Raw genomic sequence first — 374 nt, forward strand, 5'->3', positions numbered from 1 at the left:
TACCAAAATAAAGAAGATACTCCACCCCTAAACCCTAAACCCTAAACCCTAAACCCTACCCCCTAAACCCTAAACACTACCCCCTAAACCCTAAACCCTAACCACTACCCCCTGCCCCCTAAACCCTAAACCCTAAACCCTAAACCCTAATACTGTTGTGTATAGGTTTATTAAAGCCTGGGGGTTGGGTGGTGGAGGCCTCAGCAGCGAATACAGCTATATCTTTATCTCTTTTATCAAAAGAAAAAAAATATAAAACTATTTGTGTTATGCCGGAAACACAAACTGAAGAAAAAAAGGTTCTTACACTTTTTTTTTTTTTTTTTTTTTTTTTTTTTTTTTTTTTTTTTTTTTTTTTTTTTTTTTTTTTTTTT

Source organism: Eimeria mitis, genomic scaffold (genome assembly GCF_000499745.2).
Source record: "Eimeria mitis Houghton genomic scaffold, Emh_scaff364, whole genome shotgun sequence".
Taxonomy (NCBI): Eukaryota; Apicomplexa; class Conoidasida; order Eucoccidiorida; family Eimeriidae; genus Eimeria; species Eimeria mitis.